At 40.0% G+C, this 14,696-nt stretch overlaps 1 protein-coding gene across 18 annotated transcripts in view; it reads left to right on the top strand.

Annotated features, from left to right (window-relative positions):
- Nucleotides 1-2,232: 2,232 nt before the first annotated feature.
- Nucleotides 2,233-14,696, top strand: part of LOC139967869 (uncharacterized) — a 52,393-nt gene continuing 39,929 nt past the window's right edge. For 6 of the 18 annotated variants that reach the window (XM_071972025.1, XM_071972026.1, XM_071972027.1 and 3 more), the window contains exon 1: nt 2,244-2,629. The gene's annotated coding sequence lies outside the window, so the exon portion shown is untranslated. Of the gene's footprint in view, nt 2,630-10,172; nt 13,832-14,696 lie in introns of those variants that run through there. The other 12 variants (XM_071972029.1, XM_071972023.1, XR_011793168.1 and 9 more) reach the window with 10 other exon arrangements.

The raw sequence follows: 14,696 nt of genomic DNA, 5'->3' as shown, positions 1-14,696 counted from the left end.
GACCATTATCATTTGTTATGTAGTTTGTAATATCAATATCACTATTTTTTCTGAACAAAACGGTTACTCCTTTTCTTTTCTGGTGGGTACAGAAGGAAGAATACATCTTGCCACCCTATTCGACCAGAGCAGCTTTTTGGATTTCTTCGTCCCAGAAGGTTTCAACTAGAACTGTAATGTCATACCTTTTAGATTTTACAAGGCTGAAGTATTCCGTCCTTTTTTCAGCATTCCGTAATCCATTACAGTTCAGTGTGGTTAAGAGGAACATTGTTACAAGAAAAGGGGTCATGGTATCGTCTTTTCCCTGGGTTTGTACATCCTTGCTAACCGGAGATTTGGCGATATATTCATTCTGCGTGATATGGTCTGTATTTTTTGTTTTACCATTTTTTCAAGAAAAGCTTCTTCATCACTAGACGCAGTTCGCTTTGTCTCGTCTCTCCACTGTATCGGCTGAGATATCAGCTGATTATTTAATAGTTAGGGCTCCTTATTCAAGCGAGAGGTGTAAAAGATCGGCAAAAGACGTCATCACTGGGGTTCGAAAACCTAGTAAGACTCGCTCTACAGCTGGTACAGTGCGCAAGGCCGTCGCGCCACTGTATCGGTTGAGATATGATGCTGGTTATCTAATAGTTAGGGCTCCTAATGCAAGCAAGAGATGCAAAAGATCGGCAAAAGCCTTCACTGGCAAAAGGTCCAACAATTTTTTCATTACAAACAGAAGGCTTATATTCTCTATCTGACTTCAGTTTAGGGAAGATCTTGGCATTTCCATACCTAGATATCGCTAGATATTAAGTACAGTGTCCTTGCGATTTCTTGGTAATTTTCGGACCCTGTTCTTGGAAATTGCAAAATCGGGAGTGGTCACACTCCATGTACAGCAGGTCAGTTGACGACCTCTAGACGTCACTTATACACAACCCGATCACTTGTTATTGATGAAGTGGTGTGTTGTCGGATTTTGTCAAGGTTTTGGTACTACGGGCGAAGGTCTTTAATTAAGTTTCGAAACTCATAGGGTAGCGATTAGAGGCCGGGTGGGGCGTAAGGTTGTGGGGCGCCTTTTTTCATGCAGATGGGAACAATCTCAAGAAATGATGGGTGCGTCCGTATTTGTTGGTTTCAAAGCACAATTGTACAACTTTTTAAGGCGTCCGTACACACACATGCGTTATGATAGACCATATATAGTATATATATATATATATATATAAATATATATATATATATATATATATATATATATATATATATATATTTATATATATCTGTATATATATATATATATATATATATATATATATATATATCCATCCATCCATCCATCCATCCATCCATCCATCCATCCATCCATCCATCCATTCATCCATCCATCCATTCATCCATCCATCCATCCATCCGTCCATCCGTCCATCCGTCCATCCGTCCATCCGTCCATCCGTCCATCCGTCCATCCGTCCATCCGTCCATCCGTCTCTCCGTCCGTCTGTCCGTCCGTCTGTCCGTCCGTCTGTCTGTCTGTCTATCCTCATCAATAAAAATACTGTTAAAAAGAGTTTCAACGTTCTCTTCACGTAAGAGAGGGTTATATAAAATTGGTTGGATAAGCATTTCCTCTCGTGGCCTAAAGGGGACTTAAAGGGTGTGAAGACTCGCGCAAAGAAAAAACGTATAATGCCGGTTATCTGACCTAGTTTCGAATGAGATGTAACAAATATGTTAGACACCACCATCGATCTCAGAAAATACACACAGCTAGCTACCATCGGTAATTAGACACTAGTGTACAGTCAGTACATACAGCTGCGGTCAATACCTACAGCACAGTGTACAAACAATACAGTAATGGACATCTTAGGTCCAGCTAAATATAACAAGGTATCACGTTTCATTACTCTACTGTCTGTATTTTGTAGCGACGCGAACAAATCGTCACTTGCAAGCCACGGAAAGTTAACTTTTTCAGATGGCCGCACGCGGTTTGGGGCGAGTCTTCAATGCCTTTAAATTGACCCAATTTTTGCTCGATACGTATTTTCATTTATGCTCTTCAACATGCAATGCAAGCCACAAAAAAAAACCAAGATCATGATTGATAATGGGTCAAAAAAATATGTTCTCCTGCTGATTTTTGGAACTTTTCCTGAGAAAGAATAACAATGTATTTAACACATAATAACAATTATGTAAATACTTTTCTTCTTTCCTTTATACAGGGAGTCTTCTACTTTGTTAAGCTGTTGTACGCTTTTTGGAAGACTTCCTTCACACTGTAAATTTACACGTGAAAGACAAATAAATAAATCAAAAAGCAAAACAATTGGGCGGATGGATATTGACTCTAATAAGAGTATGCCACCCTAAATGAAAAACTTTTTGCAATGTGCAAACCACACTGCCCTTTCAACACATATTTTGTATGAAAAAAACGTGCGTAGGCTAACAATGGTTTTGTATTGCTTTAAAGTAAATATCTTGCCTTGCTGTGCGGCCTGATGTAGCCAGCGAAATTGAGATGGAGTTCGTTTCTTTGGTTAACCTACCAAAGTACAAAGACGAATGATTTGGGAGACAAAATTTCAACTGCATGACGGTCTAGAGGCCTACCAAGCTGTGTGAGGTGGGGATCACTCGTTGGTGGGGATACTGTAGGCATAGGGCCATAGGCACTACTAGTACTACCACTCGGTACTAGGCTAGGCTTCAACAACTATACGACAGTAAGAGTAGATCGGCATGTTTTGGTCATAAAATCCAGGATTTCCTGTTCAGTTCCATTTTTAGGCTTGGCTTACTACATATTTGAGATCAAAGCAAACAAGCATAGGCCTAGATGCCTTGCTAAGTCTCGGCATACGACTGAGTTATAACAAGCCTAGCCTAGTCTATATAGACCTAGTTATGCCACTGGTGCAACCAATGTAACCAAGATTCTAAAGTCTGACTGTAGCTGGACCTATATGTAGACAATTAGCGGATTCTAAAGTCAGGCCAAATTAGCTGTGTATCTCGCTCGATCATAGGAATTGAAAGTGAATATGGCCATGAGAAGTAGCCTACTACTATGGGCATAGCAGTACATGCATACTAGGTCTAATGCTATGCATGAAGGCCAAGACTGTCTAGACTATGTAGATAAACAGTACTCCTTAAATTCACTCGAGCATTCAGAATTTGTTACGTGATAGCATAAACTACCCCAAATACTGCCACTAGTACCCTGTTCCCACGAACGTGGTCTTGCTTCAAGCAAGTATAGGTGGAGCTAAAACTGTTACCGCAGATAAGCCCTGTAATTTGAACCCGTGTTTCAACGAGTTAACTCCGGGCATAGCGGCAGGCTTGGAAAACCTTGGAAAAGGTCCAAACCTGGTTATTGCAATAGAGAATACGAGCAGTGATCGACAGCTATGCAGTGAGTCTTTTCGCGGGGGTATATATCATCCAAGCAGCGCACACGCGCTATTTTCTACCGTAGCTTTCCCGATACGGCCAACGTTTACCACCTTTGAAAAAGTCAATGCACTGGGCAGGGAAATTATTGTTCGTATCTGAAGCGCAATATTTTGAGTGCTACGACTTTTCGCAGGGGTTAAGTAAAACAAATCTCTCATAGTTTCCAAAATGAAAGTGAAATAAAATGGAAAGTCTAAATATAATCATATCAATTCTATCTAGCAGATATGCCGACTTTGTGTGCGTACAATTGTTCCAACAACTCTGGAAAAAAAAATCTGTTTGCACACTTTACCCAAAAGAAATATTTAACCCCTAACACAAAATGGTTGAGTTGGGCTCGATGTCCGCACCTGTTTATACTGTACCATTGGACTTGACATAGATGTAAAAACTTTTCTTGGCAAGTTGCCAACAAGAAATTCCACTGCAGTGTACTTTGCTAGTATTGCATCAAAGAAGTTATGGCGTGTAGACTAAACGCTTTATGGTGGCACATTTCATATTATTACTTTCTAATACATGTGTTCGCAGTATTCGAAGTGAACGTATTGGTTTTGGTGTGCTTTTACGAACATTCGCCTCATCGACTATTCTTTGTAGGTCTATAACACTCCACCTTTGTTCAAGGGTTGCGGAAGCACTTTTAATCTGGGGGGGGGGGGGGGGGAGGCACCGACGTCGAAGGGCACTTTGCAGAAATTCGATTGGACTGATGCAGCCTGATATTAAGTACCCTTTATAATTATCTTATTTGCGTACATACACATCACTCCATCAACGCCCCCACCTCAGTGGCGGAGCTTGAGGTAATGGTCAGGGGGGGCGAGAATGGTTTGTAGGCCGGGGGCGCTTTCGACACTATCTAAGTGGAGCGCCACCACAGGTTGGCGCGGAGCGTACAGAAATTTTTTGAGTAAAGATACTCCCTAGATTGCCGGTAATGACCCTTTCCGGGCCTTGCTAATTGCAGATAAACAAAGAATAAATAGGTGTCAACGCTATTTTGTCAGAAAATTACACCAACAAAATGTGAAAATGTCAATAGGTACTTGAGAGCGCAATAAAATAGTCAATAATTGCGAATAAGTAAAAAGTGGTAAAAAGCTGAAAAGGGCGCCAGCAGTCAATTTGAGTCCGTCAGGGGGGCATATCCGCCCCTCTGGCTGTATGGACGCTCCACCACCGCACCCACTCCTCAAGGAAATATGCATACTAGACCTGCAATATCCAATGTGCACATTGGAAACAAGGAACAAGTTTTCTTTCGAGACAAATTGAGGTGAAAACATTATAAAGTTCAAGTCCATACACACACGATCGATACATGTATGTATGTATACAAAATAAGAAAGGATGGGGTATAGGTTATGGGATATAAAAACTAAACTCATTATTCATAGTAGGCTATAAATGGCTTCTGCTTATTACAAAGTCACAATGTAATTTAGCAATGTATTTTTGGAAATGTATTAGGATTTTTTTGACACATTGAATATGCCTAATGGCACTCACCAGAATGTTAGAAGCCTTGTGGTAGTAAACATTTGAGTTTGACCCACAGAAATTCATTAATACTTCTAAGTTAGGATTAGTGATCAAGAGTACAATTTTTTATGTAGAGAAAGGACACATTTTTATCCTGAGGAAAAATGGGGGGGAACGTTCCCCCTGTGCCCCCCCAGGTTCCGCCGCCCTTTCCTTTGTTACTAGATCAATTAATGCTGGCTAAATATACATTCATCTCACCTGGTAGGCCTACGCATAACTATTTGAAGAAAAAGTACGGTACATCCCCTTATGATCAGATGTAAGATAACGTGGTACAATTATGACTCCTAAGCAGAGTTTATAAATCATTTTTTACACTTTACAAATCGGCGGGAAATTAAAAACTGGCTGCCCTGCCAAAATCTCGATAGTCCCCCCCCCCCCCCAGTTAAACAACAGTATGCTATCTTTAAAAGAATTGTCTGGTAGCCCTTAGACGTTACCTTAAAACCAATAAATAATTTTCCAAATATGCGTTTGACAGAGAAATGATTTTTAATCGTTTAGGATAGATATTTCAAATATACTTGAACAGTAGAGAACGTGACGTCATCTTCGCAAATGCAGATGGCGACATAACCCACGATCCATACAGTTCCTGCAGTAATCACGACAAATACCACGTTTGAATACAGATTAATTTCTTTGTTAATTTTCGGTGAAATTCAATATAAATTATATATGTTTTAAAAAAATCGTTGAGCCGTCATATATATATGTAGTGCATCGGTGTTTTTGTGGTTTTTGTGTAACACGACGAAGGTTTGAACAGAAGACTCTTCGTTGTTTATCCTTTTGCTGTAAAGTTGATCCGTGAATTTTATCTCAGTAAATTTCTTAAATATATTCCATTTATAACGATTACTGCGGTTACAACTATTCCATGTGTAATAACTGTACCAACATATATCCCCTTTATTCAGTTTGAATTCATATGCTTTCACAATTTTTTTAAACAATCGTCACAAAGTTTATGCGCAACTTCAATCCATCTTCTATTCGTTGAAAGTCTGATATTTGGGGGGGGGTACACCCCTCAGTCCGACAAGTTTTCAGTCCGAAAATAAAATATATACACGTTTTCAGTCCGAAAATAAAATACACGTTCTCAGTCCGAAAATGAAATACACGTTCTCAGTCCGAAAATGAAATACACGTTCTCAGTCCGAAAATGAAATACACGTTTTCAGACTGAAACTTGTAATGCACGTTTTTCAGTCCGAAAATGAAATACACGATTTCAGTCTGAAAATAAAATACACGTTTTCAGATTGAAAACGTGTAATACACGTTTTTCAGTCCGAAAATGCGATACACGTTTTCAGTTGGGCAATGAAAACAGTTTTAATGCCATAATATCACCAATAAACAACGCTGGAATGCGAGGTGGGAGTTCTTGTTCGGTCGTAGGATGTCATGGATGGTGCGTAGTCACTTACTTTTTCGGACTTAAAACGTGTATTTTATTTTCGGACTGAAAACGTGTATTTTATTTTCGGACTGAAAAGGTGTCGGACTGAAAACTTGTTTTTTCGGACTAAAAACGTGTATTTTATTTTCGGACTGAAAACGTGTCGGACTGAAAACTCGTTTTTATCGGACTCAAAACGTGTATGTTATTTTCGGACTGAAAACGTGTCGGACTGACAATGTGTACCCCCAAATATTTGGCACCGTGCCACGATTGCAGTTCGAGCTCTGCACTATTAAGCAGCTGGTCCTGCGTCAGTATCTGGGTCGCTAGTTGACTTGTGTTTTATGTTTTAAGATGATAGCAATTAACCAATCACATATTTCAACAGGTAAACGTCATTTATCAACGCTGAAAGATAGCAAATGTATACTCCACCTATATTCCCTTATATGAACGTTTACTATGAGCTTCATTGACCATGATTTTGACTTGGGGACACCGCAGTCTAAACGGAGGGAAAAAGTTCAGCACATTGGTTCAATGTCTATAAACATGTTCCCGCATCGGGATATGTACACAGCAATAATTCTTGACGGTCAATTGTAATTCTTGTCTTTTTAAGTTAACAAACGTGTGATGTGGCTCTTGTTTGACTGAAATCCAGAATGCATGCCATCTAGTTATCCTTTTATTTTTACTTTGGTATGTGATTTACAAATTTTTCTTTTATATAGGCCTATTGGATTGTAAAATTTTACGGGCCTGATGAGTTAGTAACTAGGCTACGTGTTAGTTGGGATGCTACATATTATGTTCCTGAGTATCGATAAAATAGAAGCCAGTAAGACTAGCTTAAATTTTTCAGTTTGTACTTTATTTTGCTGACCATTCTGCCGTAGCCTTGCTCTCCCATATGCAGCTCAAACTTTATACTGTATGTACTGTATGCGGATATACACGGGCAGCTATACACTGTGTACTACTCAGCAATGCCTTACGTTATTCCTTCATTCTCGCTGCATTGGTCCATTGTACATATGCACAACCAATATGGAAATAGACACAATTTATGTCGATACAGAAATAAGCAAGCGACGGAAACCACAACTGATAAAATCCATCGTATCTTTTACACCCCAAGGCAATAGTTTATTTACATTGATTAACGTTCACCCGGGCTTAGCTGTCCTAACCCCACCTCTCATGAGGGGCTTGATCAAGCTCGGGCTTGCTCCGTTCCCACGGAGTAAAAGGGTGGATCAACTTGCCCAAGCCTCGATAGGTCGATCAAGAGTGAAGCAAGCCCGCGTTCGTGGGAACAGGCTATAGGATTCATCCTTGAGCGCACCTAATTAATTCATCAGTCAACATGTATGATTGTAAACACTACCTAAATCTAATGGCCAGCACTACTTTCCTGTGCGTGAAGACATGTTTGGCTTGACCACTGAAATAATACTCTGTGTGTTTAATCATGAATTTGTGCAGAGGAGCATTAAGTATGCCTATCATTACCAAATGGGGTAGATATCCAAATCCCCTTTTTTGGCCAACAACAGGGGAGTCAGGTGGTATTGCAATAGGTATGGAAGATGGTAATGGCTTAGCCTAAGATACTCCTACTAGGGTAAGCACCTAGCATGCTATGCAACAACGCTTTGATTGAAGATTGGTTAACAGACTTATCAGCCATACGGCTAGTTCTAAATTAGCTAGGCCTTACACAGTTACAGTTCCAGCCAAATCTCCATTAGGCCTAAACAATTTGGCCTACTGCCACTGGCTAAAATTTAAAACGATAGGGTTAAAGACTTAGACTAGGCTCAGTACTTCAGCAAATATCATTTACAACAAAAGTCAATTACTATTGCTAGGGTTTTGCAGGCCTGTCAACTCTCGCAGTTTACTGTACAAGTCTCGCTACAAGTCTTCAAAATTTTCCGAAAGTTTGTTATACCTTTGAGTTTGACATCAGCGTCTTCGAAATTGGGTCTGTTCACGTTTCACGGTTGCCAAAGGTAGCAAATTTTCAAATTACAGTACAGAACTTATATTCTAAATAAAAAAAAACATAATTGATATCTGCAATTTATGAATTAGAATTGACCAGACCTTAAACTATTCTGGAAATTATATTCAAGATGGTAGAAAAGTGTGACAATCTATAAATGTTCCGAAAGTCGTTCTTTTCTTAACGGTGGCGCCACTCCTTTGCTGCTACATTTTGGGCATTCTGTCGTTATTATCTTTATAAACATAAAATTTACTATAATCAGACAAGTTTTTAATGATATTGATGATGTTATAATTTAGAAAAATTAGAGTATCGTGAGAAAAATCACAATTTTTCCTGAATTACAGTTATAACAGTTTTCTCTTTAAAGAGCGAAGTTGAAAGTAATTGAAACAAAATACCATAAAATCAAACCACAACATAAGCATATATATATTAACCAAAAGCTGACAGTTTTGGGTAATGTCCTCTCAGAATTTTTTGGTCATGACTCTTGGCGCACTGTACTAGCTGATGAGCGAGACTCTCTTTTGCACTGGTGGTTCGAACCCCAGTGACGTCTTTTGCCGCTCTTTTACAGCTCGTGCTTACATTGGGAGCTGTAACTATTAGTTAATCGGCCTAATATCTCAATCCATACAGTGGCGCGATGGCTTGGCGCACTGTACTAGCTGATGAGCGAGACTCTCTTTTGCACTGGTGGTTCGAACCCCAGTGACGTCGTTTGCCGATCTTTTACACCTCGTGCTTACATTGGGAGCTGTAACTATTAGTTAATCAGCCTAATATCTCAATCCATACAGTGGCGCGATGGCTTGGCGCACTGTACTAGCTGATGAGCGAGACTCTCTTTTGCACTTGTGGTTAGAACCCCAGTGACGTCTTTTGCCTATCTGTTACACCTCGAACTTACATTGGGAGCTGTAACTATTAGTTAATCGGCCTAATATCTCAATCCATACAGTGGCGCGATGGCTTGGCGCACTTGCTCTTGCGCACTTGCTCTTCAGCACTGCAGTAGTTGTAGAGCGAGACTCTCTTTTTCACTTGGTGGTTCGAACCCCAGTGATAACGTCTTTTGCCGATCTTTTACACCTCTCTGCTTGCATTAGGAGCCCCAACTATTAAATAATCAGCTAATATCTGAGCCGATACAGTGGCGCGACGGCTTGGCGCACTGTACTAGCTGTAGAGCGAGACTCTCTTTTTCACTTGGTGGTTCGAACCCCAGTGATGACTTCTTTTGCCGATCTTTTACACCTCTCGCTTGCATTAGGAGCCCTAACTATTAAATAATCAGCTAATATTATCTCAGCCGATACAGTGGCGTGACGGCTTGGCGCACTGTACTAGCTGTAGAGCGAGACTCTCTTTTTCACTTGGTGGTTCGAACCCCAGTGATGACGTCTTTTGCCGATCTTTTACACCTCTCCGCTTGCATTAGGAGCCCTAACTATTAAATAATCAGCTGATATCTCAGCCGTTACAGTGGCTCGACGGCTTGGCGCACTGTACTTTCTGTAGAGTGAGACTCTCTTTTTCACTTGTTGGTTCGAACCCTCTTGCTGGCATTAGGAGCCCTAACTATTAAATAATCAGCTGATATCTCAGCCGTTACAGTGGCTCGACGGCTTGGCGCACTGTACTTTCTGTAGAGTGAGACTCTCTTTTTCACTTGTTGGTTCGAACCCTCTTGCTAGCATTAGGAGCCCTAACTATTAGATAACAAGCATTGTATCTCAAATGACACAGTGGCGCGACGGCTTGGCACACTGTACTAGCTGTAGAGGGACTCTCTTTTGCACTGGTGGTTCGAACCCCAGTGACGGCTTTTGCCGATCTTTTGCACCTCTTGCTGGCATTAGGAGCGCTAACTATTAGATATCCAGCATTATTTGCAGTATTTTTGCACGGAACTATTTGCAGTATTTTTGCAACTATTTGCAGTATAATTGCACGGAATGTTGGCATATTATCTAAGTTGAAATATTATCTATCGGAAAACATACTCAGAACACTATACCAGACCCTGGTTGTCCCGCTTATTGTTATCTCACTTATTGTTCCATTATTTGGTCTGGTACATACAACACCAACCTTAACAATCTTATAATACTCCAAAAGGCAGCCATTCGCCACATAACACACTCAGCCCCACGTGAGCACACCAGTCCCCTATTTAAGAAACTCAACTTACTAAAATTGCACGATCTCATTAAAGTTAAGCTTGCATTATTTGCCTACAAGACCTGGAATGGATTACTACCAGCTGCCTTTGACAATTTTTTAACCAGTAACAGAGATACATGTACATAATCATAACACGAGGCATGCTAATCATGCCCACCACCATTGGAACTTTAAGCCTACAAAACCGTGCAACAAATGCATGGAATCTTCTAATGAACGATTTAAAGAGTAAAAAGTCAGTCACATCCTTTAAGAAGTGGTTTTGTAAGGAAATAATAGCTAGTTACTGACTAAAACTAAATTATACCTGTATGTAATTACTATATATATATATTGAACATTTAATTTGTACTTATATGTATGTATGTATTCATACACATATATATATTTTGTTTTTTTTTCTTTGCTTTTCTTAACTTTCTTCAGGGAGTCTTCCACATTGTTAAGCTTTTAATCTTTATGGAAGACTTCCTCCACTATGTACTTTTGTGGCAAACAAATAAATAAATAAAAAAAATAAAAAAATTATATCTCAACCGACACAGTGGCGCGACGGCTTGGCGCACTGTACTAGCTGTAGAGCGAGACTTTCTTTTGCAATGGTGGTTCGAACCCCAGTGACGACTTTTGCTGATCTTTTGCACCAGCATTATATCTCAAGATTACAATCATATGAATAGACAATGGCTGAGCATCCATACAGTCAGGGGGTGGATGCCCCCCCCCTCCCTTGACGGACTCAGATGGACTGCTGGCACCCTTTTCAGCTATTCACCACTTCTTACTTATTCGCGATTATTTACTTTTTCATTGCGTTCTCATCTACCTATTGACATTTGTTGCATTTTGTTTGCGATGACACCTATTTATTCTTCGTTTATCTGCAAATTAGCAAGGCCCGGAAAGGGTCATTTCCGGCGATCTAGGGAGTATCTTTACTCAAAAAATTTCTGTACGCTCTGCGCCAACCTGTGGTGGCGCTCCGCTTAGATAAAGTCGAAAACGCCCATACAGACCATTCTCGCCCCCTCTGACCAAGAGTCCAAGACCCCTATGCTCCGCCACTGTGATGAGACCTCATAATGTGACTTTCAGTAAATATTTCGACTACCGGTCACCACCTTAACTGCAGGGGCGTCGGAGCCGGTACGGCAGGTCCGGCAAACGCCGGACCAATATTCACGGCGCCCCCAAAAAAAAAAAAAAAAGTAGGACTAAGTAAAAAATATGGCAAAAAATGATGCCATGGCAAATAATGATGACGGCACGTAGGCTAAATGTGACTACTCTGGCATGCCAGGGGTCTTGTTTTCAAGCTCGGGAAGTGCCATTTCCTGCAATCTGGGAGGCATTTTTTCAAAATTTTCTCCATTACGCTACGCGCCAACCATTGCCAACCATGGTGGCGCGTAGCGTAGTTTGACCTATCAAACGTCCTCCGATAATTATGATAGATGGCCACACTCTGATCTGCCGTACCAATCACAAATAGCTCCGACGCCCCTGAACTGCATTTTAAATCTTTTTCCATTATTATTATTATTACATATGTAATATCAATTAGCTGATTTTTGAAAGATCAATCCAAGTTTGAAAAAAATTAAGTCACATTAACCATTATTCAATATAGTCGAGGAAGAATGTAAGTTAAGTAAACTTGCTTAAGAACTTTGTGTCAGTGATATGATGACCTTGTTTCCTATGATAGATTTCTAAGTTAGGCCTGCTATAAATAGAATGTTCCAAAGGTTGTTGTCGAAAACGAAACATATTGGCCGAAGAGAACATTAGCTTGTTGAGTCGGTAGGTAACCAACTCATATACTTAAATGTGAGTTATCTTGTGATGGTGAATGTTTCAATTTCCTGACAAACAAAAGTTGTGTCTTGTTGGTAAGGATTATCTGAATTGCTGACTAAAACATACTTCAGTTGAATTAAGCGAATGGATAACAGTCGGAATATTAACACTAGGCTACACCTACATTCCTACACAATAAGTATAAACAGATTTTCATGGATGTGGTGTAGCCTAACATGTCATGCATGCTTGCATTGTTAATGTAGATGTTAAATAGTGAGAATATTAATACTTTGGGCACCTAGCCTAATCGTCACTAGGCTAGACAGAATTTCCAGCATAATGTAGCCTATATTTGTGCCGAGTATGTAATTGCAGAAGCGTACATTAGAGTTAAACTCCCACTTATACTAGATTTAGCTTCTTTGTCTTTGCAACATGGCAGAGCATGCTGGCAATGCCATGGATAAGGGAAGTTAATTGAGTATGTTTCAGACCTGTCAACCTGTTTGACCCCAAAATAGGGAGAATAACATTTTTCAGGGCCCAAAAAATGGGAGAATAAGGGGAAAATAGGGAGGTTGGTAATTTTCAACTGAAATTATTAATACTCCTAAATAAATAGTCTACAGTATAGTCAGTATTGCGAAGTTTGGAACACTGCGAAGTTCAGACACCCCTAAGAAATACACGATTTCACCAGGACCACCTATAGTAACAGCCAATTGCACAAAAAACTACAAAGCAACGGTTATTTTCCCTCCAAAATGACCCATGTGCAAGTAAGTACTTACATATTTGTCAATAAAATGACAGAGATCTATCTGTTATAATTACTGAAAGAGCAACTGCGCCACCAATTTTATCACCAGCGCCACACTGTGGGTTGGGTGTCCGAACTTCGCAATACTCTAGCAAAAAAATACCAGTTCCACAATCACAAAGAATCTTCTGGAATACAACGCGAAAACAGTTTGCAGGAAAGATAGTTTGGATGTGTATTGTAACATAACACACTTCTCCCACCATATCAAGTATATTTTCAGGTGATTTATACTAGAAGATATAGTTTTGGGGTGTTTTAAGGCTTAGGTGTCCGAGCTTCGAAGTGTCCATGCTACCGCTCATGTATAACTGGACTTGTGTTCGCGCACAGGATCATATAAAAACATATAAACAAGTACAATCGCGTATAAAATTGTTGACACACAAATTTGCCGCGTACTGTAGACACCTCGTATAATCCCTGTATGAGTTTATACGCAGGTTATGCTATTGTGCTCAATGAATAGGGATTAAAGTCGCCGAAAGAATTAGTGAGATGTTTGAAACAGCCGTTTCTTAAATCGTAGTTTAAGACGTGATATTCACCTACTGTAGCATCGAAGAGGACGCAGGTAAAGTGTGTGCTAGCATAGAACTTAACTGGTTTTTTTTGTCGTATACAAGTAGCCTACATGCGAACTGCATACATTCAGTACGCCGCATTTACAAACAATTAGTGACAACTTGTATTTAAACTTGTGCACCATGGCATATGCACAGTGCACGACGTACTACTGTACTGTATTCAGGACTCGACCAAGGTCAACGTACAATAACGACATTGGGCGAAGTCTGAGAACTGACAGAGCAGCCTAATATCGGTTGAGAGTCCCGCACAGCACTGTGTCAGTTGTAACGTGTTTGTAAACAATCAATATTTTTAGATTACACTTATTACGCGAATAAGTATAGGACTGTAACTGTTGGCTATTTTCAGAAATTTTGATGAAAAGAAAGTGATGAAACATTAAAAAACCAGGAGAATAGAATATGAAACCGGGAGGCCTAGAGATTCAGGTAAAAACCGGGAGTCTCCAGGTAAAACCGGGAGAGTTGACAGGTCTGATGTTTACAGGCCAGACGACAGTTGTTTAAGGTTGTATCATTTAAGTTGCTTTTCAATCACTCCGTCAGTGATCTTCCCTTATCCAACAGCATGGCTGACATGCAAGACTCTTGCTCAGCCACATTATACAAACACTCAATGAACAGAATGCAGCAGACAGCTGATCATGAACTATATTAGGAACCAACCAAAGAGACCAGCAGTTTGTCAAGCTATGTTTATGGTTAAACTACAATTTAGAAGAATGAATTGTAATTAAATCCATTTAAATATGTTAAATGACCTAATTAGTGGGCCCTACTCATAATCAGGTTGTTAATTACCACTTTGCTTTACAGTACAGCAATGCAGGTTTGTACTTCACCGTTTCT

Source organism: Apostichopus japonicus, chromosome 5 (assembly GCF_037975245.1).
Source record: "Apostichopus japonicus isolate 1M-3 chromosome 5, ASM3797524v1, whole genome shotgun sequence".
NCBI lineage: Eukaryota > Metazoa > Echinodermata > Holothuroidea > Aspidochirotida > Stichopodidae > Apostichopus > Apostichopus japonicus.
The sequence above is the reverse complement of the archived record's forward strand: the minus strand, read 5'-3'. Positions and strand labels throughout refer to the sequence as shown.